Consider the following 27,100-nt stretch of genomic DNA (forward strand, 5'->3'; position numbering starts at 1 on the left):
AGGGCTTCTAGATCTTGGAGGAACCCTCTGAAGACCACCAAGGTGGCTTGGTTCCCATTTTAAGTCACAGTGACCTGGGAGTTCTGTTGTCTGTGATTGTGAAATGAGCCAATGTGATCCTAGGAAGCAATAGCAGATAAATGCGGTATTCAAGAGAAAGGACGAACAGCTGGAGAAGATTCTGCCAACCACAGCTCATGGAAGGAAGGATGTGGGGACACAGTGGGGAGACTGGGTGAGTAGAAGTCTGTCAGTAGGAAGCACAGTTAGTAGCCTGGATTGATGCCCAGCTCTGGATAGAAGGGATGTAAATTACCACTAGCAGCAGCAAGGAAGAAAGGAAAGGAGAGGTATTTCCAAAGAAGTACCTCAAGTGAGTGTCTTGGCATCCTTCGCCTGGACCAAATTTTATAAATCTGAAAAAGTGTGGGAGTCCTGTTAAAGCTATTCTGAAGGTAGCCCTGAACCCACTTTCAATAGCTTTGCAAACATACAGCAGGCAGATGAAAATGAAATCACTCAAATGAAAAGGCACAGGAGAGTTTTGATGATACAAAACTTAAGCCTGGTTCACATTCAGCCAGGAGCAGCTTGCCAGCCTTGGCTGCTAGTCCAATTTCTCCATCCCTAAGACAGGAAATTACGTGAGGCCCAAAATACGCTCCCCTACAGCTCCATGAGTGAGTGCAGCTGTTCCAAGAGGATTTCCTGTATCCAGGCTCTGCACAGGAAGATTTGTGTGGTGCCAAGATGTTTGCTGAGCACCTACTCTGTGCAAGGTGTACTGTTAAGCCTGTGTTTAGCCTTATGTGTCAGCAGATGACAATTAGGAGATATGCTGGCTCTGAGCTGCAGTTGAAATGTAGCTCTCTTAGACCTGTTGACAAATTCCCCTAGCACTGTCTGTTTCCTAGGTCAACTCTCAAATCTCCCTCTCAAGCACAAAGAGGATTATTCTATCCCCCCCCTTCCCCCCCCACCCTCTTTTACTTGAGGCACTCAAAATTGGCAATTCTGACTCATCGATGTGTGTGTGTGTCTGTGTATTTCAGAATCTCAATAATAGCAGGTAACAAATTAAGACTATTAAACATAGCTTTCTAGAAGATGAGTGAAGGTGTTTATGATTCATAAAGTACTGTCCTGGATGCTCTTTTCTGAGTTCTTCAATCTCTTGCCTCAATCCTGGGTTAACAGGCTGTAAATAATGTGTTTTCTTAAAGAAAGAAAGGAGAGGAGAGAGAGGAGAGGAGAGGAGAGGAGAGGAGAGGAGAGGAGAGGAGAGGAGAGGAAGGGGGGGAAGGAAGGCAAAGAGAGAAAGAGAAAGAGAAAGAAAGAAGAAAAAGAAAGAAAGAAAGAAAGAAAGAAAGAAAGAAAGAAAGAAAGAAAGAAGAAAGAAAGAAAGAAAGAAAGAAAGAAAGAAAGAAAGAAAGAAAGAAAGAAAGACAGACAAACATAAAAAAACAAAAACAGAACTTTCTTATTTCCAAAGTAGGAAACAGGGCAGCCCGGGTGGCTCAGCGGTTTAGCGCCGTCTTCAGTCCAGGGCATGAATCCTGGAGACCCGGGACTGAGTCCCATGTGGGGCTCCCTGCGTGGAGCCTGCTTCTCCCTCTGCCTGTGTCTCTGCCTCTCTCTCTCTGTCTCTCATGAATAAATAAATAAAATATTAAAAAAAAATTAAAAAGTAGGAAACTATTTATTTATTTCAATGCCTGGCAGAGGAAGTATGGTTGGAAATGTTACCCAGCACTAAACTAGATTAATTTTCTTTTCAAGAAGAAAAGTAAGCAACTTGGGCTAAAGGAGGCAGATTGCAAGGCCCTATTATTTAGCACGTTTCCAATGAAAGCCAGTACTGCTATTGAAGTGCTGGCTGATGGAACTTTCTCTTCCTCTCTGTAATGCCCGCCCACAGGTTGCTTGGCAACCACATTACATTGCTGTGAACACTCCCCAGCAATAACTGATCCTGAATTTTAATTTTTGTGCTGATGCTTAAGTGGGATGGATGGATAGATAAATTAATAAATCAATAAATTAATAAATTAATAAATGATAAATAAATAAATGCAATCTCCCTGAAACACTATTCATTTGGACTAATAAGCAACATGTGGGGAAAATTTTAGGATGACAAATAGAGTGATACAAAAAACTGGCAAAGCCTTTGTCTTTTCAGGAAGATTTTGTTTAAAAAATATGAAAAAACTGGGTAGGCTTGTGAAAAAAAAAATAAGTAAAATGGTAAGAATGGAAGATGCATTTAACCCTTCCCCCTAAGCCCTAACATCTATATTGATATAAAGAATAAAATATTAACTTTTATTGTTTCTTCATCAAGACAGCTTTTCAAAAATAAGAATAACACTAAATGTGCTTTGCATAAAAGGATCTGGGATGGCCACCTACATCCCTAGCATTACCCTCCCTTCTCACATGTAGTAGAAATAATAATTTACATGCATGGTAACAAAAAGGGGCCAGGTTGACTTGGAGATTCCACATCAATTGGTAGTTGCTGCTTTGTGTTTTTAAATGAGAGTGTGAATGGAACCTGTTGCAAATAACTCCTTGTGGTGTCTATTGTCCTTTATTCACAGCTTCTAAAAATGTGCCCTCATGTGGTTAAGTGCTCCTAATCTAAGGGCTAGGAACTATCATTTTTATTACTCCTGAAAATCATCCTTCTAGGTCATTTCAAAGAGGAAAGTGCCACATACTTCTCTCATCTCTTCAATATGTAATAAGATTTTTTTTTTTCCTAGAAAACTCAATTTCTTACCTGAAACCACTCTTTTAAGTATAACAAAACAAAGACCTGGGGTCCAAATTCTGGCTCCCCCACTTATCAGCTGTGGAACCCAATTAGGGGATAGCATCAATTATCACTTCATTTGAGTAGTTGTAGGCTAAATAAGATCACCTAACACAATACTGTCACAGATATATACTCAATTTCAGCCATTATTGTTAATTGGCCATACCATGTAGTATTATGGGTATAGCGAAGGCTGTGATGTGCTGCCCAGATCCCCCTTTGAGAATGAAGGAGTTATTCTTCTGGCTTCTGGGAATGCTACACCAAGACAGCCTTCAGCTATGAGTTCTCTTTGAAGACTGCCTGGGCTGAAGAACCTAAGATCATATCTAGCCTAAGATAATGCATCCTTCCAGGGACAGCATGAAACCAATCCATGATCCCCTTAGGGATTTAAAAGGCCAGCCCCTTCACTCCAACCCAGGACAACTCCAGAGCCATCCCTGCTTCAGAGTTGCCCATAAAGTTGGGTAAGGCCTTCGCTGGGCCTACATCATGGCTCAACCCCTCTCTGTGTCTATTCCTGCTTCCTTCTCTTCCTTTTTTCAGCTATGGATTCCAAGAACCAATTATTTCTAACAAATATCCTGCATGCCAAACTGCATCCCAGCAAGACAGTCTGCTTCCTGGGAAACCAACCCATCGTAATGAATGATCACAAGTACATTTAAGAAGATCTGTAGTGCTTGTAATATAATTGCATGTGAAAAGAGGATACCTAATTCAGCATGTGGGATAATCTCAGTGATGACAAGTTATATTCATGTGAGTGTATATGAAGGGAAAACTGAGAAGTACACCAAGATTAGCATTATCTCCTACTGGGTGGTGGTATTAGACATGACTCATTTTCTTTATACTTTTCTATGCTTTCCAAGTTTCCTACAAAGAACATATTTCATTTCCTGTCAGAGAGATAGATCTCCCAAGGGCTGAGCCCCATCCTCTACTTGACTTGGCCAGAGTATTTCAGCTTTCAGATAGTCATGAATGAAAATGGGTCAATTTACAATACTCCTTGCCACTGTAACTAGTCAGTTCACTCTTGTATTTCTAATTGCTGAAATCTGTAGTTCTCAAGCTTTAGCTTAGGAATCTTTTCTTCAAAGACAAGGTACTCAAAACATAAAGCATTTAAAATCAGAACTTCTATGATAGAAGCCAAGAATGAGACTAGGTAGGGAAGAAGAAAAAGATAGAAGCTTCTGCCCCTTGGTCAGGTCTCTAAAATGTCACTTTGTTGTTGTTGTTGTTGTTGTTTTTAATTTTTATTTATTTATGATAGTCACAGAGAGAGAGAGAGAGAGAGAGAGAGAGAGAGAGGCAGAGACATAGGCAGAGGGAGAGGAGAAGCAGGCTCCATGCACCGGGAGCCCGACGTGGGATTCAATCCCGGGTCTCCAGGATTGTGCCCTGGGCCAAAGGCAGGCGCTAAACCGCTGTGCCGCCCAGGGATCCCTAAGATGTCACTTTGAAAGCCCCGAACCAGAGTTAGGATTATTTTTTTCCAAGATTTCATTTGTTTATTCATGAGAGACCCACAGAGAGACACAGAGACACAGGCAGAGGGAGAAGCAGCCTCCCTGCAGGGAGCCTGATGCAGGACTTGATCTCAGGACCCCAGGATAACTATCTGAGCCAAAGGCAGATGCTCAACCACTGAGCCACCCAGGTGCCCCAGGATTTTTAAATGTCATAGAGACATTACCTTCAATCTTGATAATGTGATTTGGAGGGCAAGACATGGACCCCAACTTCAGTCTGGTTGGAAAAACACATGTAAGAAACAAGAGACAAAGAATGGTAAACTTTTTGTCACTGTAAGTAAGTACAGTTCAGAAAAAGATGACATGCCTATAGGCTGGAATCACCAGAAAGGATTTCATGGAGGAAGTAGGTCTTGGCTGCATTTTGAAGAATGAATAAATTTAGCAAAGCAAGGGGCAACAGAGGGGTCATCTTGGGTAAGGACAGTAGCCAAAGCATTGAAGGGAAGTAAGTTATTGGATCTTTAAGTCCAATAAACAGTGCACTTCTTCACTTAAGGCTGCACTTGGAAAATGAGAAAATATGGTTGATTTTTTTTAAAGATTTATTTATTTATTTATGATAGACATAGAGAGAGAGAGAGAGAGAGAGAGGGAGAGGGAGAGGCAGAGATACAGGAGGAGGGAGAAGCAGGCTCCATGACGGGAGCCCAACGTGGGACTCGATCCTGGGTCTCCAGGATCACACCCTGGGCTGTAGACGGCGCTAAACCGCTGAGCCACCCAGGGATCCCCCGAGAAAATATGGTTGAATCAACATTGTGAATGGAATATATGAAGGGAAATGAAACAGTGGAATTTAGATTCCATTCAGGTAAAAGTGTTTCCTTGGGGGCCTATTAAATAGCTTTGTCTGACCATGATATACAAAAGGGGAAGCAGGCAGAAGGCACCCTGAGTAGAGGAGGCCATGGACTTCACATAGGGTGCCTTGACCTAACCTAACATGGGTTCTGGCAGTAGTGGACATGTTGAATTTGAGTATAGTGATACTGATTTTCTCATGTTGATGAAAAAATACCTGTCACATCACATGCAGATGGCTGTGTTTTTCTTTTCTGGAAAATTTTCTTTAATATCATTATGTGTCCTTCCTTCTAATGCACCATTGGCAATGCTCTCAGAGCCAAAGAGTAAAAGAGGCAGGAACAAGTGAGGGCTGAGCCAGAAACCTGAGTGTGCGATTATCTCTGAGGCTGGGCCCTCCCTGGATTCTGGCTCACTGAGCAAATAAGATCTATAACACTTCTGCCTGGAGTGATCTGGAATAACCCTGGAACTTCCCTTATTTTATGGCACCCAATAAATGAGTAAGTGGAGAGATAGTGGGCACCATAAAATTATGTATGGAGTTTTTCAATCCCACATATGCTTGTTCAGTTCATTAGATAAGAATCGAATGACGTATCTTTTTGGCTTACTACTTGCTAGGTAGTTTGTATGCATCTCATTTAATCCTTGGCAATCTATGAGGGATGTATTTGCACCCCCATTTTTCAGACAACAGGAATTTTGTAGGCATTTGTCTTTATTCACCAAAATAATGAAACATTTGCTCAGGACTTTTATTTTAAAACAAATAAGTAATTCCTTCTTCTCTTTACCCTGGTAAATTTAAAGGGCAGGTTTAGAACATAGGGTTTGACTTTACATTTAACTGCAGAATAGCTGTTCACTAACTGGTCACTTGGTCCTTGTATGGCACTAAACTAGGGGCTTCAGGAAAGAAAGCACAGCTTGGTGGATGCAATCATTGATCTAACTTGCTTGCTCTGCAGTTAGATAAATACTAAATGCATAGAACACTACATAGCAGTTCATGGAGGTACAAGATATGACCCAACAGCATTACATCTAGGAGCCACCTGTCAAATTGCAAATCAACAAGTATTTCCTAAACCTCAAATATCCGAAGCCAGTAAGCCATCTTTGTCTATGTTTCTACCACTTCTCTTCCCTGCTTAGTCTAAACTTCTTAAGTTTTCCTTTTTATCACCTCTCTTTCCATTTCCCCTTTCATTGACCTATTTCTGATCCTTCTCATCCCTTGTCTGGATTCCCACAATCCAGCAGAGTATCCCAGCAGAGATGGCTACTTCCTCCAGACCAGTTTTTTAACCCTGGCCAGACTCACCTTGGCAAAGTACTGCCTTCATGATTATATTCTACTCACAACCCTTCTATGATTCCCCTTGTCTTCAGAATAAAGTCTAATCATCTTGAAGTAACATCCAAGTCCTTCAAAAATCTGACCACAGCCCCATTTCCAATCTGACTGCCTACTAGTATTTTAATTTCATTTCAAACAAGAAGTATCTGCTTCTTGTTTCCCCAGGGTGCTGCTATGCCCATTTCTGTCTCCTTGGCTTGGCTCCACTTATGCCTCCTGTCCTGTCAAAGTCAGGCATTGTGTCTTTACTCAAACCCACTCTGGTCTCATAGCATTTCACTGTTTCTGTTTTTTTTCCTCTCACAAACTTCCTTGGACTGTTGTTTAATGTTATTCCAATACTTAGTATCTATCCAACTCAATGGGAAGCAATTTGGGAGCAGCGATTGCATCTTCCAGACTTTGCGGTCATCCCCACAATCCCTAGTTTAGAGTTACACATAGAGTATCTAGTTATTCAATAGTTGTTGAACAAAAAAAATAAGAGAGCCAAATTTTACTGTCTGAAAGTAAACTTACTCTTTACATTTCCTAATTTTTGTATTCAATTCTGCAACATCCTCATTGCATGAGATCTGGATTTTGCCATCTCTGGGTATCTCAATTACAATCTGCAACTCAAAGTAAAAAAACTTACATTCTAAGTCAATGCTGTTCAATGGAATGTTCTCTGTCTATCCGTGCTGTACAATTTGTTAACCTCTAGCCACATGAGGCTTTGAAGCACTTGGAATATGCCTAGTGCAACTGAATTTTAAATTTTATTTCATTTTTTTATTTTTTATTTTTTATTTTTTTTATTTCATTTTTTTAAATACAAATAGCCACATATGACTACTGTATATTGTATTGGACAGTACATACCTAAGTATTCACAGACAGAAGAGAAAAGAAGATAAACGGTATTAGCCCCAGAGCTTTTCAGTAACCATTTTAAATTGTGAGTTTTCCACAACAGTATTGAGTAGTAATATCATAAGGTGTCTGGTCCTTCTCACCCATATAATATACCGTTTCGGCTAGGACTGTACCTACTGGCTGGTTGTTGATCAAATATTCCTATTTTTATGGTCTACTGGAATTCCAGAGGCCCACCTCAGGTGATCTTACAGGGAGATAGAATAAAATTCTCCCACATGACATTCCCTACCTAATTACTAGAGGTGCTCTTCTGAAACTAGCTCATCCCTAAGGGTCCCACTTGAAATATTTTGCCAAGACCCCTATTTCTATCTTTATGCACGTTTTCCTATTTTAGATTCACGGAAAAACTTTATGAAAAATGATACAGTTACCTGTCATTATATATGTTCATGGGAGGCAGGCATAGCAAAAATAAATGATGTCTAATTGTAAGTCCTACCATCCTTACCAAACTAAACCCATCAATATGTGGTCAAGTTGTCTAATATCAACTTTAGTTCTTAATAAAAATCACAGGTACCATTTATTGAATGTTTACAATTGTTGGAAGTAATGTGTATGTATTATGTAAGGGTCACAACTTTTTGAGGCAAGTACTATCATCCCCGCCTTACAGATGAATAAGTTGAGGCACAGAGAGGTCACAGGGTATGCCCAGATCATGCAGCTAGCACACAGCAGAGCCAAGATTTGCACCCAAGAATTCTAACTCCAGTGTCTGTGTCTGTGCTCTTAACCACTCTCCTTCTTTGCAGCTGAGCCCAATCTGAGGTATTAAAATTCATTCATTACAAACTCAATATATAATGAGCACTAGCCACTCATGTATATCAGGCACTGTGGAATATAAGAGCCCTGACCTCCTTCACAGAGTTGGGGGCTCACAGCCTAGGACTTGAACTCAATCACAGTGACTAGTCATCCACCACCACATTTGCTGTGAGGACCTTATCACCTACACGGCAGAAAAGGATTACGAAGGAAATAAGACCTTCGAGCAGAAGGACACATGTCAGGTTTGTGTTAGGAACGTGTTTCTCAGAATACCAGGCTTGGGACTGAGTCCTAAAGAGTGCCTTAGGGACACTTGGGTGTCTCAATCAGTTAAGCGTCTGCCTTTGGCTGAGGTCATGATCCTAGGGTCCTGGGATCCAGCCCCATGTTGGGTTCTGCACTCAGCAGGGAGTCTGCTTCTCCCTCTCCCTCTGCTTCCTCTCCCTCTCCCTCCCCCCTGCTCATATATACACACTGTCTCTCAAATAAACAAACAAACAAATAATTTTTTTTTTTTAAAGAGTGACTTAAAGCCTTCATAGAATTAAAAGCAAGCCCAAGGCCATTTCACAGGTACCTAACAAAACCTCAACTCTCAACCTCCCTACTCCTGAGATGGCCCATGTGGGATACCCCCCTCTCAGGAATATCCTTTCCCGCTTCCCTACATGGCTAGCTTTCTCTCAATTATCACTTAGGATTTTTGCCACTACCAGCCTGTCATCACCTGTGAGCTAGTTAGTTAGCAATGCAGAATCTCAGGCTTCCCTCCAGATCTGTGGAGTAAAAAAGAACCTGCATTTTAGCAATGTCCTCAGGTATTTCTTATGCCTATTAGTGTGAGAAGTAGCAAAATAAGACATGGCTAATCATTGTCTTCCTTGAGCTGTCCTCACCCTCCCCGCTGCCCTTGGCTTCCCCCAACCCCCCACCCCTCACAGCTTCAGTGAGATTCTTCTCCAGGGAGTGCCCATGGTCCTCTGGTCTTCAGTCCACCACTGTGGCTTGTTGACTCTCTGCCTCCACCCTGGATTCCTGGAGGGCAGCTATGGTGTTTCATTTTACTTGGTCTCTCCAGCGCCTACAACAATACTGAGTGTCAGCTGAATGGATGAGTCAGTGGCTCTGAAGAAATGTGAAGGCACTCTTGGAGAACTCAGTGTTATATTGCTGGCAGCCCATCTGGAACCCTGAACTTGGCATTTTCGCCCTCCCAGTTGCTCAGCCTGTCCTTGGATGGGAGAATGACTTCTGACTTCTCTGAACTCAACCTAACTTCAAGCCCTCAGGCCTAAGCCAGGGGGTGGGGGTTCTTTGAACCTTCTGATTTGAGCCACCTAGTCACAGAACCCAGCAGGAAAGCCCCAGCAAACAAGGGCGGGCCCTCTGTTGCTAAGCACAGTCACCTCAACAAAAGCGGGCACTTCCTGTGGGGCCCAACCCAGTCTGGCATCCCACCCCCCAGGGGGTTCCCCGGTGCTTAAAACCAAGGCCTTTCCCCTGTTGCTTGGGTTTCTGCAGGCATTGAGGGCACACCCTCCTCAGAGGGCAGCCTCAGAACCTCAGAGTCAGGAGATGCTGGGCCACCTCAAATGAATTCATTTAGTCTTTAGAGATCCTACAAACAGCAGAACAGGCTTCTGAACCTGCCCCTTGTTTCTTCTCAGAGAATGACTGTGCCCTAATTAGCCTCACATGCTGACTTGGGGGAGCATCTCTGTTCTTAGCATGTTAAAGGGGCTTTACTCTTTAGTAGTATCTTTCTTTTGTTAGTTAGTTTGTTTGTTTTAAGCATTTTTGGTGGCTACAGGAGGTTGGGTAATGCCCAGAGCTTTGCCAATCTCATTGTGGTATTTTTTTCACTTGTAACATATGCGACCGCAGATGCTGCCACAAGCATCACGTGGCTCACTCCCCAGAGCCTGGAGGGAGACATGCCTCATGTACCACCCCCCACCACCACCACCACCACTGGGCTTTGCCTTTTCCCTTTCCTGCTTACATTACTGAGCTGTCAGAACCAAAAGGAGTATAGGAAAGAAGAAGCGACTACCCACTTAAAAAAAGTTAGTAAGACAAATTGCTTTTCCATTTTTTCAGTTTTTAGAAGCATTTTATTTTTGTATGCAATACTTCTATATAATCATTGTAGAAAACCTGGAAAATACGAAGAAGCATAAATTGCCCATAATGTGACAATACAAAGAATCATTCTCAATATTTTGGTAAATTTCTCACTAAATAGGCACAGCACTGGGATAATGAGAGTTTGGATGGAGGGTGACCAGGAATGAGCTGTCATCCACTTGCACTTCAGGAACTTTATGACAATACAAACCTACATTTCATGCTGTTTGAAGTTTTGATACCTATTTATAACATTATGGGGGGGGGGTGTTATTATCCTTACATAGGTGAGCTAAAACTATATGCATTTTTGTATGCTTATTACTATTCTTGTTACTTTTTTAAAAAGATTTTATTTATTTATTCATGGGAGACAGAGAGAGAGAGGCAGAGACAAAAGCAGAGAGAGAAGCAGCCTCACTGTGGGGAGCCTGACACAGGACTGGATCCCAGGACCCTGGGATCACAACCTGAGCCTAAGGCAGACACTCAAAGCAAGCATCTCCTTATTTGTTATTATCACTTAAAAGAATATAAAGGGCATTCTCCCATGTTAACATTTTTAAAAAATATTTTATTTATTTATTCATGAAAGACAGAGAGAGAGAGAGAGAGAGAGAGAGAGAGAGGCAGAGACACAGGCAGAGAGAGAAGCAGGCTCCATGCAGGGAGCCTGATGTGGGACTCGATTCTGGGTCTCCAGGATCATGCCCTGGGTTGAAGGCGGCGCTAAACCGCTGAGCCACCCGGGTTGCCCAACATTTTTTTCAATTGTCTACTTTGTCAGATAAATCTAAATGAAATTATAAGTAAATTAGGAATAATTTAGGAGGTTACTGATCTATCATAAGGTTTAAATGAAATAACATACTCAAAGTGTTTAGCCTGGGACCCAACATATAGTGAACTCTTTATAAATGGTAGGTATGGTTATAGATCATCACTAAACTCTCATTTTAGGGATGCCTGGGTGGCTCAGTCAGTTAGGCATCTGCTTTTCGCTTGGGTCATGATCTCAGGGTTCTGAGATCAAGCCCTGTGTCAGCCCCTTGCTCAGCGAGCAGTCTGCTTCTCCCTCTCTTTTTGTCCCCCTGCCTGCCCCTTTCCGGCTCTGTCTCTCTCTCAAATAAATAAATAAAATATTTTTTATTTATTTATCATTTCAATGCCAGTATAATATTTCATTCCAAGTAGCATATTTAGCCATCCTTTTATTATGCTGAACTTATTTCCAATTCTTTCTATTTAAAATTATAGCATTGCAACAGATATCTTTGAATATAACATTTTTATTCATTTTTTAAAAATATTATTTCTTTAAAATGGATGACTACATTGGGTGATATGAACATTGTAAAGGCATTTTATTACATGTTGGCAAATAGCTTTCCAGTGGTTGTACCAAATTTCCCACTAGCCATGAGTGGGACTACTCTCCTTTCTGCAGCCTCACTAGCTATACATTTTCTTGTCTTTGAATATGCTAATTTAATAGGTGAAAATTGGATTTCATTGTCCTTTGATTTTATATTTTTAAAAATTGCCAATGAAATTGAAATATTCATTCACATTCATGCACCATTTGTTCTGCCTCTTCAATGAATCATGTCTTCAAGAACTCTATAGTAAAACATATGTTATCAATCAAATATGCTACTGGTTTGGGTTTTCTTTTTGTGTGTGGTGTTTTTCACATCAAAACTCAGAAGCACAATCACTTCCTACATTTCCTCCACATACCTGGAAAGACTAACAGCGAGAACATTTAGGATTTTATTAGAGTTGTCTTTAAAGTAATCACACAACTAATAAATATTAGGGAAGGGCCAACTACATGTACCCATACAGTGGTATTTAGCAAGGTTCTGTCCAGAAGTAATGGGAGAGAAATGGGTGCACAGCAGCCAGAGCAGATAGATGCTTCAGGCAGCCCATCTTATCTGTGCTCAGCCCTAAGGGAGCATCTGAGCCCAGGACAGGCAAAGACACACTCAGACCCAGGAGAAACACACCCAGCTCCCCAGCTGGTGACTTGTGATTTGGCTAATCCAGAGTGGGAGGTGACATGATGGACCACAATGTACAGGTAGCAGTGGCCATCTCACACCCCCATTTCTCACCATATTCATTTTACTGATACGAAACTGGTGGTTGGAAGAAGTTAAGAAAAGTCAGAGTAAGGGCTAAGGATTCAACTTTGGGCCTAGTGGGCCCAGAGTGGATGCTCTCAGCCACCAAACCATGTCACTTGCTTTAAAAAACAGGGTCTCTGAACTTGACAATATTCTGAGAGCCTCAATAAAATTTGTATGAGCAAGGCAATTTACTTATTCTTATCCTCAAAGTAAATTAACCATCTCTAGTCAAGGAGTCCCATTTCCTTGGAACATACTTGCCTAGATACTTCAATTCCAAGAAAGAAACTAAGGTCAAGGGGTATTCTGGCTCCCAAGGAAGAACTTATTCTTTTTTTTTTTTTATTTTTATTTATTTATTTATTTTTTTTTGGAAGAACTTATTCTTAATAGTGATGCAGTTTCCTCTCTGAAAAGGGGAAACCACTCCAACTTCCCTCAGAAAGATAGTGAAGAAGATGCTGGGCTTCATTAGTCCTCAGATAAGGAAAATGACTACGGAATATCAGATCCTGAGGACTAGATATTACACAGCTTCTGTCTTTCACACAATGCCTGTTAATTAATGATGATTGAAATTATTGTGAAAGTTATTCACAAGTACAAAGCATGATCTGCATAAATCTTGCAGAGAGTTCTGCATATCAATCCCAGAAGTGCTTTAGCCACCAGAGCAGCTATTTTCTCACCAACCCCTACAGTGCAGATATGCAATAGCACTGCCTATAATCCACCAATTAAAAACAACTTGAGTTCTATTTCCCCCTGAAATGTATATTTAACTTATTCATTACCTGATTTATTTTAGCATTGATCCAATTTCTGATATCCTGCTAATTCATAAGATTGTGTAATCTCTGTCTTCCAATATTTGGAAAACTATGAAAATATTCATCCATCTAAGCTACAGAAGTCAGTTTCCTCATTTATGTTTTGTAAAAGTACTCACTGCTATTTGTCAGAAAGGGATCGAGATATACATGCTTCTGTCTCAATCCTAAATAAGAGAGAAAGGCAAAGTGTGTTGTGGTAGATCCCATGACTTCAGACAGTGCTGTTTTTAATTTTCAACTTCTGTCTAAACTTGGGAACCAATTTGACTACCTGGGGTGTCCAAAACAGTTAGCTAAGTTTGCTTCTGCAAAGCTGAAGTGAATTGCTTTTGCCTGAATTAAATAAATGTAGCCAGCGCTCTCAGGACCTGGCACTGCTAGATGGCATTTGCCACACCTTGCCAATTATCAATCAGCACTCAACAGCTGGGCTTGACCAAACAACAACTACCCTTGACCCCGGCTTCTGATCATCTGTTGGCTGTAAATAGAAGCTGGGTGTCAAGTAAAGAGAGCAAAGTACTTGGTACTAGCAATTCAGGAAATCCATCTGACAGCAACATAATCAGCTTAATGTATTGAGCTAAATTTCAGGAATACTTGAAATGAGAATGGGAAAACACGGAGTCTAATAACTGACTATTCTAATATGGAGGTACCTGCAGCAAGAAATTATGGGTGGTTTTATGACATGGAAGCTAGAATATTTCCCAGATGCATGTATAGTCATATTGAAAGCATGATGTATTTGAAATACATCAGTATTTGAAATCCCCTGGGTTTGACAGAGATCAACAGTTAGAGTTCGTTTAAGAAGTACGAGAGCATATCCAAAATTCAGTGTCATGCTTTTCCCATACCAAAAGATGTATAAGCAAAAAATTGCAAAGGTTCACCATTCTGCTTCACATTATGTATGCTTAACCCATTTATCAAATTTCATATTAGAGCTAAAGATGGAGAGATGAGTGTTTTGTTGCCTCAGATCTGGACTGGGTAATGCTAAAAGAAAGCATCAGGAAGAAAATTCCCACAAGTTACCTTGCTAAATATCCGTATTTCTCAAAGAAAAAAGACAAGGGGTGGGGGGAAAAAGCAGAAAATGACATTTTTAGAAACAAAACAGAGATTACCTTAGTTATGCTGGATGAGATGGGAACCATACATTCTGCTGAAGGAAATGCAAACAGCCTGCCTGGCAAGAAAGGAAAGAGATAAAATAAAAAACAAGAAAAAAGAAAACAGCTGAGTTTAAGCTCCAGAGAGATTTTCCTGAAACTGCCGTGCTGTGACACAGGGCTGTGCTTTAAAGGTTAAGGCTCACACATGAGCAGGCCCAGGCGCCTCTCTTGGTGTCCGCTCTTACCCAGGACAGCTGGGGATGTCTTTCACTGCTGACAATTGGGGATGTGGGTGTGTGTGGACAGAACAGCAACTGTGGGCTTGGCGGGACCCCATGGAGCTGAGGGTGGGCAGGCTGGGCAGAGCCTGGCATTGCAGAGCCTCTTCTCTGGCCCTCTGCCAAGAGGGTGCCACCTGAGCAGAGGCCTGTGGAGGCAAGGGCTGTGGTTTCAACCACTGTGCTCAGAGGACCCTCTTTCAAAGTCAAAAACTGTGCTGTACAAGGACTCCGTGTACAAGCAGTTAGTTATGCTTTGAGTGGCCTGAGTGGTTGAAAGACTGGAAGCCACAAGGAATTCGTAAGGCTTTTAAAATTAATTTGTATTTTGTTCCTTACCACACCATCTATACAGATTTGGGAATAAGTTATGCAAAATCTGTGAAACAAGTTATTTTTTCTGTCTACAGATAGGTTGGAGGTCCCCTGCCTATTCTGAAGCACAGACCATTTGATCATGTAATTGACTTTGGGGCTGAACACTTGATTAGAAATTACATTATTTATGCCTCCCTGGGATATTTGTGGAATTGGAGGCTTGGAGCCACTTTCCCTGATTTTAGGTCCACTGATCTCCTTTTCCCATATATGCCTCCAGGGCAGGATGTGAAAAGAATTAATCAGTTTTCTTGATTGCTTTTCATTATGCAAATCACACTAAAATCAATCCAAATTTGGAGGATCCCTTTTTCCTTTCCCTCACATCGATCTTCCTTTTCTAGAAGGTTCTGCCTATACTGACCCCAAGTCTCAGGTCATTATTCACTCACTGAAAATCTGAGAAAACCAATGTTATCTCAGCAATGGAGGTATTTCTCTCACAATCTGGTGCTGGAAGAGCGAATCCAGAAACTGTGATAAACAGTAATTGGCAGAGTTTTCAGTTTCAGGAGATTCCCATAATTGTGCAAATGTTTCTCAGAAGGTAGACTTGTAAAGTGTTAGGGAGCTATAGCCCTCATACATTGGAGTAGGCCTCCTCATAAGGTTGGTTTTCCATAATTAAGATTCTCTGAGCCCACCCAAAGTCACGCATGACTACTTTTTACTTTGAAGACCATTTTAATTCATAGGGCAAGCCAGTAGGCTTATCAAAGAGAATCACAGAGTGCTGGCATTGGAAAAACCTTGGGGAAGTCCACTCCTCATATTTTATACACCAGGAAATGGAAACATGAGATTTTAGTGCCCAGAACAGATATTGACAACACCATTTCTTAGTTGTTTTTGTTTTTCATGAAGTTCTTAATGATATATAAGCCAGGCACTGCCTTTAATATGGAAAAATACTAGTTACCTACAAACAACTAAAGTAAGCCTTCTTTTTTTTTTTTTTTAAGATTTTATTTATTTGTTCATGAGATACACAGAGAGAGAGGCAGAGACCTAGGCAGAGAGAGAAGCAGACTTCCTGCAGGGAGCCTGACACAGGCAGGACTCAATCCCAGGACGCTGGGATCATGACCTGAGCCAAAGGCAGATGCTCAACCACTGAGCCACGCAGGTACCTCTAAAATGAGCCTTCTTTGGTATAATCCTCATTTTGTACCATACATTTTGCTTTGTTGGTAGGGAGAAATGACTTTGTTGGAACTGTTATTCAAAGGCCCATGGCTTCTTGGTTGCTTATCAAATCATGACCAGCAATGGAATGGCAACTGACTTTTCCATTTTGAATTCCATCCCTGCTTTGTACCCATTCCCAGAAACTCTGAAGTCACCTAAAATGGTGATCCATGGCTCAGATTTTAATGTAAGTGGGATCACCAAGGAGGCCAACCAAGTTGCTTTGCATGATTGAGACAGATTACTTCATAGGTCTCAAGAAGTATGTATCAGACAGGGTTAACCCAGAGGATCAGAATTAGTAGGAGACAGAGATTAAGAGATTTATTTCAATGAATTGGCTCATGTGATTGTAAAGGTTGGCTGGATAAGTATGAATCTGTAGGGTAGGCTGTCAAGAGGTGCTGGCAGGGGGCACCTGGGTGGCTCAGTTGGTTAAACATCAGACTCTTGGTTTTGGCTCAGGTCATAATCTTATGGGTCATGATCTCATACGTCATGAGATTGAGCCTCACTTTGAGCTCCACTTCATGCTCCACTTCCAGTTCTGAGCTGAGCAGTCTGCTTGGGATTCTCTGCCTCTGCCCCTCTCCCCACTCAGACATGTACTTTCTTTCTTTCTCTCTCCCTCAAATAAATAAATAAATAAATCTTTTAAAAAATGGAAAAAGAGGAGCTGGCAGGAGCTGGAGCTGTAGTTCATAGGTGGAATTACTTCTCCAGGGAAACCTCAGTTCTGCTTTTAAGACTTTTCAACTGAGCCAAGCCCACCCACAATATTGTCCATATTCCCCTTACCTAAAGTCAACTGATTATGGACTTTAATCACATCTATAAAATACCTTTGTGGCAACACCCAGATTAGAGTTTGACTGAACAATTGGGGACAATGGCCTTGTCAAGCTAATATAACTAGCCATCACTGAGAAGTACTATTCTGTTTTCCCTATGGAATATTCTAGTATTAAGGGATATTCCACATCCCTATGGAATATTCTAATATTCTAATAGAAATATTAGAATAATTAATATTCTAATTATAATATTCAGTGTCTCCAGTTGTTCTGGCACAAAATTGACAAGTATTTATTGAATGAATAAGATCATGACAGGGATGTAGGAGTGTGGGGTAAAAATGTAAGCCTTTTCTGGGATGGGGAATGGGAGGAGGGCAAGAGGCCAAATCATAGTGGCCCCAGGACTCAGGTGGAGCCCCAGGAGTGTGGGTGATTGTTTAGTTTAGGGTCGGAGCACATCTCCCCCAATTATTCTGTATAAGCAAAGGAAGTGAACTTTGCACCAAGAACCTTATTGAAAGAGGAAAATTCATAAAGAATAAACACACATGCCTGTGGAGAAAAGTAGACATTCTCTAGTTGAGAAATCAGGCCACAGGAGAAAGGCTATGAGGATGAACTTCCAAGGTTCTCTATTGCTTTCTCTGCCCAAGCTTTTGCTCTGCTGTCCCATGTTCTCTCCTGACCAGAAAGACCAAAACAATGGAACTAGCTGCTATGAACCCTAATGTGCAAAAGGCAAGGCCCGTAGGACTCTTGGCCATCCCACCTATCAGCTCTCTGTAGGGGTTGGGCAAAGGTACTTTCTTCCACGAGCTTAGGTTCTTGAGCTATAAAATGGTCTCAATAATATTCTCTGGGCAATGGAAGGACTATGACATGTGTCGAAAGAGTGGTGGCATTACCTTGAAGCTAATGAAGCTAAAGCTTTCAAGGCTCAGTATCCCCCACAGATGTGAGAGGAAGCAGCAGCCCAGACAAGTGCGGGGTGTAGAGTGCTACCGCAACATGGGATTACCTTCTGTGTGCTGGTGATAGTACTCGGGCTACCAGTACTACCTCCATGCCCAATTGACCCCAGCAACCACTTGCTCCTTAGAAACTAATTGAGTGAGTTAATCACTTTGTGAGGATGAAAGGCATACACGTTTTCAAAAGTATTAGCTGCTATTATAATTTTAAAGGCTTACAGGGTAAATAGTAGATGCTAAGATTAACACTGAACTCTATAGATGCTCTCAGGAGCGGAATGTTGTCCTGTCTGAGTTTTCTATTTCCTACTACAATGAGCTGTTTTTTTTATTGATCTTCAAAGTGTGTTCTTTTAATCAGGGTATACTGGATAAAAATAGTGGGTTTGCTCACTTAGTGTTAAATATAAAACATGATCTTGATTACCCTAACCATCTTTCTCTCCATTTTATTTCTAGATCCTGCAGACTGGTTTCCGGCTAGCAAGAAAGTGAGAATGAACTTGAGTGGGCAGAGAATAAAAAGATGAAATGAACAAATCAAGCCAGAGACATTTAAAAGGAAGTTCAGTCAATGCTCATCTCTTCCAAACAGCTGCCAACCCATTTTCCCAGCTGAATGAAGATTTCACATTTTTGCCTCCAATTACTGGTAAAATTATGGGAGGAGGTCCAGCCCCATTTATTAGAACTTGACAAGATTGCCTCCATTATTATCGAGAGGGCCGTTGGTCCAATGACAGAGCGCCTTCCACAAATTATGAAATGTGCCGCTCCTCTACTATCACAGTTCCAATTGCGATGGGAATAGTTGAAAAAGCATAAACTATCTCACTCTGTAAGGAGACAACAGCAAGGAAAATTACACTTGAGGGGCAATGGTCAACTTCCAACTATCATTATCCAAAATGATCTAGCAGTGCAGTGTGTATTGTGAAGCTCTATACTTGGGAAAAAAGCATACTGGGTTGGAGGAATAAAACTTGCTGTTGAAAAAGGTATGTCTCACTGGCTTAATTCAACAAAGGTATGTTTCTTACCCTCAAAAAGTCTTACATAGGTCAGGTGGTCCTATTCCATCTCAAAAGTATGCCATCTGGAACCTATGGTCTTCAAGAGCATTTCAGCAGAATTGAATGATGAAAAGATACACTCCAGCCACTCTGCCTTGGTGCATGTTATCTTTGCTCCCTTTTTACTGGCCAACTACATTCATATAGCCACAGTTAATTGCAAAGGAAGCTGGACAATGAATGTAGAGGAAGGCACAGATGTTAACTGGTCACCTACTGTCTTTACCACCCATAAAAACCACTAGGGACAAAATGGTTGAAGATAACTGCACGTTCATGGATTCATTCAATGATTATTTCTTTTCTTTTTTAAATGTATTCATGAGAGACACACACAGAGTGAGGCATAGACATAGGCAGAGGGAGAAGCAGGCTCCCTGTAAGACTCCATCCCCGGATCCTGGATCACGCCCTGAGCCAAAGGCAGACGCTGAACCACTGAGCCACCCAGGGGTCCCAATGAGTATTTCTATGGGGTCCTACTTTGTGTCTGATCCTGTCCTCCACACTAGGGATATAGCAGAGAACACAATGGACATGGCTCTGACACCATGAATTTTCTAGTCTAATGGGGGAGACAGAAATCAAACATGTACTTAAACAATATCATGTGGATGTGAAAAGTGAAATTTGAAGCAAGCTGGTTTATGCACTCTGGGTGAACAGTCATTTGTTCGTACTTTTTCCAGGCAATTCTGTTTCTAAACGATTTGTGCAGTTTTCAGATCCTGGGTCCTGTCTCCTTAATGATAAAAGAGAAACTAAAGCACAACATACAGATGCAAAGGCATCTCACCTAGACTGTATCAGTGGCATCCTCCCTGACCTTGATACTTCCTTTGCACTCCATCTTTCAGTCTGTTCACCACCCAGCAGCCAGAATGATCTTTGTAAAATTGAAGTCTGAGCATGTCATCTTCTGAAAACTCTGTTAATCACTTTCAATTTAATTTAGTAAAAATTCAAGGTCCTTAGCATGGTGGTCTATAAGGCCCTACATGCCCTGGCCCTATCTGCCTGATCCTTGGATCTCTTCTCCTTGTCCCCCTATTTTCTCACTCAATCTGCTTCTACTACTTGGGCCTCCCTGCTGTCCTTCAAATGTGGTAAGCTCATGCCTACCACAGGGCCTTTGTACTTGCTATTTCCTCTGCCTGGACTCTCTTTCTCCAGACACTCATATGGTTCATTCCCTTGCTTCCTGAAGACCTCAACTGAAATAAATGTCTTTCTATTAAAGAGGCTTTAAAACCCAACCCGTCCATGAAATAATCGCACTTTCTCTACTCTTGTAACTTTATTTTTCTTTCTTTCTTCCAAGCTGCTGGCACTTTCTGCAAATTATAATGTTGGTACCCCTCCCTTCCTCTTCCCCCTCCCTCTTCCTCTCTGGACTTTCTTCCTTCCTTTCTTTCTTTTGTATCTCTCTTTGTAACAGCTTTTTTGATACATAATTCACCCATTTAAAATTCACAATTCAGTGAGGTTTTTTTTTTTTAGTATATTCAGAGTTGTGCAACTGTCACCACAACCATAATTATAGAACATTTTAATCACCTTCAAAAGAAATCCTGTGCCCTTTAGCTATCATTCTCAAATCTTCCCCATACATCCCAATCCTGGGGTGGTCCTAAGCAATTGCTAACCTACTTAATGTTGCTCTATATTTGCTTCATCTGGACATTTCATATAAATGGAATCATATAATGTGTGGTCTTTTGTTACTGGCTTGATATTTTTGAGGCTCCTCCATGTTGTATCAGTATTTCATTTCTCTTTATACCTGAATAAATATTCCATTGAATGAAAATACTACATTGTGTTTATTCATCAATTGATGGACATTTGGGTTGCTTCCATCATTTGGCTATTATGAATCATACTACTATGAACGTTCATGTACAAGTTTCTGTGCAGACATCTTTTCATTTTTCTTGGATATATCTCTAGGAGTAGAATTGCTGGATCAAATGGTAACTCTACAATTTAATCATTTGAAGAACTGCCAGAGTGTTTTCCAAAGTGCTACACCAGCTTACATTCCCCTAATAATGTATGAAGTTTCTGATCTATCTATATGCTTGTCAACACTTATTATTATCTGATTTTTAAATCATACCTATCGTGATAAGTGTGAACCAATATATCTTTGTGGTTTTGATTTGAATTTCCCTAATGGCTAATGAAATTGAACTTCTTTTCATGTCCTTATTGTTCACTTGTATGTGTGTGGGTGTTTTGTCTTGTTTTGTTTTGTTTTGTTTTGAGAATGCCTATTCATATCCCTTTGCTCATTTTTAAATTAGATTATTTGTCTTCTTATTCAGCTGTAAGACTTTTAAAAATATATTCTACATTTAAGTCCCTTATCAGATATATGATTTGCAAATATTTTCTCCCATTCTATTGGTGTCTTTTCATTTTCTTGATGGTGTCCTTGGAAGCCCCAAATGTCTTAATTTTAATGAAATATAGTTTATGTATTTTTTCTTTTGCTGCTGGTGCTTTTGGTGTCATGTCTAAGAAGCCTATTGCCAACTCCAAGGTCAGGAAGATTTACGACTAGGATTTCCTCTTAGAGTTTTATAGTTTTGGCTTTAAATTTAAGTCTTTGACCTATTTAGAGGTTTTGTTTTGTTTTCTATATGGTAACAGGGAAAGAATCAGATTCATTCCCTTGCTTATGGCTATCCAGTTGACCTATATGTTTATTCTATGCCAGTACCACACTGTCTTGAATTTTTTTTTAATTTTTATTTATTTATGATAGTCACAGAGAGAGAGAGAGAGGCGCAGAGACACAGGCAGAGGGAGAAGCAGGCTCCATGCACCGGGAGCCCGATGTGGGATTCGATCCCGGGTCTCCAGGATAGTGCCCTGGGCCAAAGGCGGGCGCCAAACCGCTGCGCCACCCAGGGATCCCCACACTGTCTTGATTACTGCTGCTTTGCAGTAAGTTTGGAAATTGAGAAGTAAGTAGGCCAACTTTGTTCTTCTTTTTCACAATTATTTTGACTACCTGGGCCTTTTGCAATTCCACATGAATTTTAGCTTGCAAATTTCTACAAAGAAGCCAATTAGAATTCTGATAGGGATTGCACTGAGACTATAGATCAATATTGCCATCTTCACAATATTAAATCTTTCAACCCATGAATATGGGATGTTTTTCCATTTTTAAAAAACATTTATTTATTTGAGAGAGAGAGAGAGTTACATAAGCGGTGGGGAGGAACAGAGAGAGAGGGAGAGAAGCAGACTTCTCACTGAGCACAGAGCCCATGGCCTCTATGGACCTCACAACCCTGAGATCATGACCTGAGCTGAAACAAGAGTTGGACGCTTAACTGATTTGGCCACCCAGGTGCCTCTGTTTTTCCTATTTATTTATTTATTTATTATTATTTATTTATTTATTTATTATTTTTAGATCTTCTTTCATTTCTTTCAACTACGTTTTATAGTTTCCAGAGTATCTTGTAAAAGAGTTTTACAATTCTTTTGTTAAATTTATCCACAAGCTTTTCATGCTATCTGATGCTATTACAAATGGAATTGTTTTCTTAACTTCTTTTTCAGATTGTTTATTGCAAGTGTATACAAATAGAGTTGATTTTTGTTTTGTATATATTCTATCTTTCAACCTTGCTAAACTCCTTTATTAGTTCTTATGTTTTACTGGATTCTTTAGAATTTTTATATACAAGATCATGTAATCTGAAAATAGAGATTCCTTTTTTCTTTCTTTCTTTCTTTCTTTCTTTCTTTCTTTCTTTCTTTCTTTCTTTCTTCTTTCTTTCTTCTTTCTTTCCAATACAATGCCTTCTATTTCATTTTCTTACTGTTGTACTTGACTTTTCTCACTTTTTTTTCATAGACCTTACCATTATCAAACATATTGGATTTATCTGTTTATAATTGCCCTTATTGGTATGTAAGCCCCTTGGAAGACAGGTACTTCCTCTATTCTGCTGACTGCCCTCCCATGTTTTCTAAAAGAGAGCCTGGCACATAGTATGTGCTCAATAAATATTTATGTTCTCTATTAGCTTTCAGGGTAAATACTCCAAAGGGACATCCTCACCATCTCAGCATGCTCTCAAGACCCAGAACTGCCTGGAGTTGAGGCCTTAATGACTGTATCTTTTCCTGCTTGCCTGACAATGTAGGCCAGAGGGACCCTCTGTGGCCACAAAGCAGTGCAGAAGTGAAGGGGCCTTTTGAATATTATACTGTATAAGTGTATCCACTAAGTTGCTATAGGACAGATTCCACCTGCACCAAGACCTGTCCACATGCATCCCCATCATCTCTTCTGCCACTAACCTCTCCCTGGCCAGTGTTTCTATTGCTTCACTCAAACTATCCTTTTATCCTTAGGATTTTTTAAAAAGATGATTAATTAAAGCAATAAAGGGTGACAGGAGGAAGTTTCTGTAAGGCTCAAAAGAGGAAGAGCTAGTCTCAAATAAAGAGTGAGTACTTTGGACTCCATAAAACAAAGGAAAAACTTTGGGGTCCAAGCAGGCATCCAGCAGCTCCTCAGGGAGATGGGCTGTTGATGAAATTGCATCCCTTTCCTCCCTCCTACCCAAGGCAGGGCAGCTGAGAGACAAGGATGTTATAGGGATTTTTGTGATTCTACTTCATTTTTAAAAGAAAACTAATAATTTCAGGTAACCTAACAAAGCAAAGTTAAGATTGTTAGCGAAAGTACAGGAGAGATTGGAGACATTTATGGTGTGTAAAGAATTGTTCTCTCAAAAGGTCAACCCTGGGCTCTGGCTTCATTTGACTCACAGTATGTTCAGGAAAAAGTAAGTGCAATTTCTATATCAAATATAAGAAGAAAAAAAAAAGATAAATCCAAAGTATTCCTAGGGAAATGGAGAAAAGCAAGAATTGACTGGATACACAGGAGAAAGTTTTTCATAGGGCAGTTTTCATACATTGATGGATTTTGTCTATTTTACCAATATTTTGGCAATTTAATTATAGAACAAAATGTCATCTTAAAATCTTAAAATTTAAAATATCTTGTAAGCTATTATATTTAAAATATCAGGCTCACATTTTATGATTAAAGCAGAGAGACCTAAGATAGTAACTAATGCATGTAGTGCCTCATATGTGCCAGGTACTATTAATTTAGTCCTTACGTAACTCTCAGAGGAAGATACTATTATTTTTCCCATTTTTCAGATGAAAAAATTGAAACAAGTGATGTTATGAGCAAGTTTCCCAAGGTCTCACAGTCAGTCTGGCAAGGTTTAAGTTTAGACTCTGGTTATTTAATTCTAGAATCTGTGCTACTACTGCAATTTATTTTTATGCCATTATAGTTTATGATAAGTATTCTATCCAATCTAAAAGCTCTTACTCTGTAAACTATACCAATTTTCAGATAGAAAAGTGTCAACCAAACAAACATCTCAGTTTATGGGCTGCTGAGAATTTACCTATGAGACATACTTGGACATAGGCCAAAGACCAAAATATATATACTAAATATGCTCACTATAGGTTTTTCTTTTTGGTAATAGCCAAAACCTCAAGAGAACTTGAGTGTACATTAATAAAGAATTGGTTAAGTAAATTATGGTTATCCATAAAAAGAGAATTATCTGTAGCCACTAAATTTATGAACAAGCAAGACTAGTCTGTGGTAAGGTAGAAACTTTAGAAGATGTGGAAAAGTGTATTTGTATTAGTAACAAAGAATATGCATGTACTTTTCTGAAACAACACAGAATATAACTGTGGTTAACACTGGGGTTAAGATAAGGGAGAGGACACGACAATATAAGTATACTCAACATTATTGATCTGTACATTTTAAGAGTGGTTAATGGTAACTTTTATGTTACGTGTATTTTACCACAATAAAAAATGAGAATAAACATTTACTTCTCATTTCATATCTTTCTACTCTATTTGGTATTTTTACATAATCCTTTAATTTTCATAAACAGCCCATTAAAGAATAAAAGGAATGCATCAAACAAAGTCGTGAGTGGTCAGAGCCACTGAAAATCACATATCTGCATCCAGCTATATTTTTATGAGTGTCTCATATGAAGAGCTCTAAGAGTCAATGATGCTTAAATTTATGTTTGATTTCAAGTGACTCTGAAGTCATCTGGAAGGTCCTAAATAAATAGCCCAGCTCTCAAGAACTTCATATGCCATCAGGAGAAGAGTTTTCTTGAATGTGGCCTGTGTAAAAACATCACTCAGCATGCGCCTAACATATTTTCCTGGAATTTATTTCAGATGATCTTGTTTTGAAGAACAGGTAGTTCTTCTGTAATTTCAGACTGTCCTTATGAGAACACATTATCCTGTTGTCCTCTCTCTTCTTGACCATGCAATTTCTTCATAACCTTTTATGGCTTTTGTTTTGTCTCTGCTTATGCCTTCAAAAAGTGAGCCAGAATATAAAAATGCATAGGGAGTATGCCAAACATTGTAAATTGTATGTGCCAAGGTTAGAGATAAAACATAGGCAAGTAAACATTACCATTTATTAGTTTTACTTTGACCGTTCCTATCTTTATATGATAAGATATATATATCATATATATATGATGCATATATATATGATATATATATCTTTATATATAAGATAAAGCCTGAATCTCTAAGACTTTATGTCTGCTTCCCAGAGTCGAAGGTCCTATGAATAAAGGAATCTCAACTTCTGGAAGAGACTTCAGAGATCATCTGGTTTCTAGTCCCTGCAGGGATGGACAGGTAAGTAAACACTGATGTTGGCCAGGTAGGGGGTAGGGAAACCTAAGGAGAGTGTACCTATCTGAAGAGACTGCTGTCTCTCAACTCCAGCCCACCATTACCCTATAGGACCCAATGTAGCAACAATATCTCTTCTGATATTTCAAGAGAATCAGGAAATCTAGACTATGTAATGATTCCAACCTTTAAAAGTTGGCAATCAATTCAAAAAATTTGAAAGCACTGTGAGGGCCAAACAAAACATGTCTCTTGGCTGAACTGAGATGTGACCTCAAATGGAATCCAACTCTCTTCATCTTATGGAAGAAGCCCAGAGGGGAATGAAGCCACCTACCTAGAGGCCCAGGGCTCATTTGGGCAAGAAACTGGGACCAGATGTAGTGTGCCCTCCAATACCACCCTCTTTCCTTAGCCTTTCAGTCCAACGAATAAAACAGCAGACTAATTTTAGACAAGCATATGATGGGTCTTCCACCGCAACACACGTCAGTAAGCCTTCAACCTGATGGGCTGGACCTTAACCACAAATAGAAGACTCAGCTGACAAATTACACCCACTCTCTACTTAATTCAGGCTGGAGTCTAGCTCTTGACTTGTTGGGTGGATATGGAGAAGGAATGGAAAGGTTGAAAATGTTACCCTCAGACAGTCTGTGGGAGGAATGGGAAAGTCTCCACTTCCCAGCAGAAATTTTTAAAAATCACTAATTATAAGTGTGGCATTGCTTGGGAAGATCTTTTACTTGGCTTCCCAGAAGGCAGATACAAGATCTCTGTCCCCTGCTCCATGGCAACTTTACAGTATGGGGCTTTGCCAAGAACTTATGTTTCTCACGTCATGAGAGGAAATGAACCTGTTGGCTAAGAGTCAGATGGCCTCTGTTCAATCCCACACCCTGAAAATTACCAGTTGTATGATCTTAGACAAAGCATGGGACTGCACTGTGCCTCTCTCTCCTGATCTGCAGAATGAGAACAATGTCTGCATCTCTTTTATAAGATATTTGCAAAGATTAATTACATTAATAGGCATAAACCGCATGGCAAGCATCATGTATGTCAGCTGCACCATGGAAGCACCTGCAGAGCTTTAAAAAAATACTTATGCTTGGGTCTGACCCTCAGAGATTCTGGTTTAACTGGTTTAAGCTCTGGCTTGAGCATCGGAGCTTTTTAGTCGCCATGGGCAATTCCAATGTGTAGCCAAGAA

The 27,100-nt window shown here is 40.2% G+C and overlaps 1 long non-coding RNA gene across 1 annotated transcript in view; it reads left to right on the forward strand.

Annotated features, from left to right (window-relative positions):
• LOC125753392 (uncharacterized) overlaps positions 1–19,062 on the forward strand; it is a 36,801-nt gene extending 17,739 nt beyond the window's left edge. Inside the window, exon 2 of the long non-coding RNA XR_007405100.1 lies at positions 18,524–19,062. This is a non-coding gene — a long non-coding RNA (uncharacterized LOC125753392). The remainder of the gene's footprint in view (positions 1–18,523) is intronic.
• Positions 19,063–27,100: the final 8,038 nt, after the last annotated feature.

Source organism: Canis lupus, chromosome 23, assembly GCF_003254725.2.
Source record: "Canis lupus dingo isolate Sandy chromosome 23, ASM325472v2, whole genome shotgun sequence".
NCBI lineage: Eukaryota > Metazoa > Chordata > Mammalia > Carnivora > Canidae > Canis > Canis lupus.